Here is a 633-nt window from a genome sequence, read left to right on the forward strand (position 1 = left end):
GCACATTGATCTCCGGGAAGTTAACACCCACCTTTCAGCCTAGGGCTGGCTGGAGGGTGTAAACAGGATTGGTTTGCCATGGCTCCCGTCCTTTGGTCTAGCTCCAGGGAAGGGAAGAAGTGAGGACTGGCATTTGGAAAGACAGGTGCTAATTCCCAGAGAAGTATTGCATCTCCTCCACTGTGAACCGTATCGCTTTGGCAAAGGGGGAAAACTGAAACTGGTGTCAGGATCCATGTGACGTTTTCCGGTTCAGTGTCTACTGCTTTATTGAGGATGGAAGATCTAGACAAAGCAAGGAAAATATTTACTTAAGCACTCTAAAAGTGTTAGTATTGGAAGTCTGTGAGAACCTCGCCTGCAGCAGGGAGTTGTGGTTACAAATTTATAGCAAGGGTCCTGTGTGTGAGGGCAGGGAGGCATAACAGAAGGTGCCTGATAATGTCTGTTCAGGCATGCATGAAGATTGTAATGTGCTATCTTCCTGCAGTATCATGCTCTGTGCAACTGTCACAAAGGACAGTGAAGCAGATGCAGGTTATGTAGATTTTGGTCATGTCTGTCTGTAAGCTAAGATCAGGGCTTTGCTGTACTCCATTGCTGATGTTGTTCTGATCACAGTTGTCCCTGCTG

The 633-nt window shown here is 46.9% G+C and overlaps 1 protein-coding gene across 1 annotated transcript in view; it reads left to right on the plus strand.

Annotated features, from left to right (window-relative positions):
- The window catches only part of LOC104618119 (metalloprotease TIKI1-like), a gene marked incomplete at its 5' end in the record, with an annotated part of 69442 nt that overhangs the window by 47090 nt on the left and 21719 nt on the right, over positions 1–633 (plus strand). The gene's annotated exons all lie outside the window — the stretch shown is intronic.

The sequence above is a fragment of the Phaethon lepturus genome, unplaced genomic scaffold, assembly GCF_000687285.1.
Source record: "Phaethon lepturus isolate BGI_N335 unplaced genomic scaffold, ASM68728v1 scaffold7663, whole genome shotgun sequence".
NCBI classification, from domain to species: domain Eukaryota; kingdom Metazoa; phylum Chordata; class Aves; order Phaethontiformes; family Phaethontidae; genus Phaethon; species Phaethon lepturus.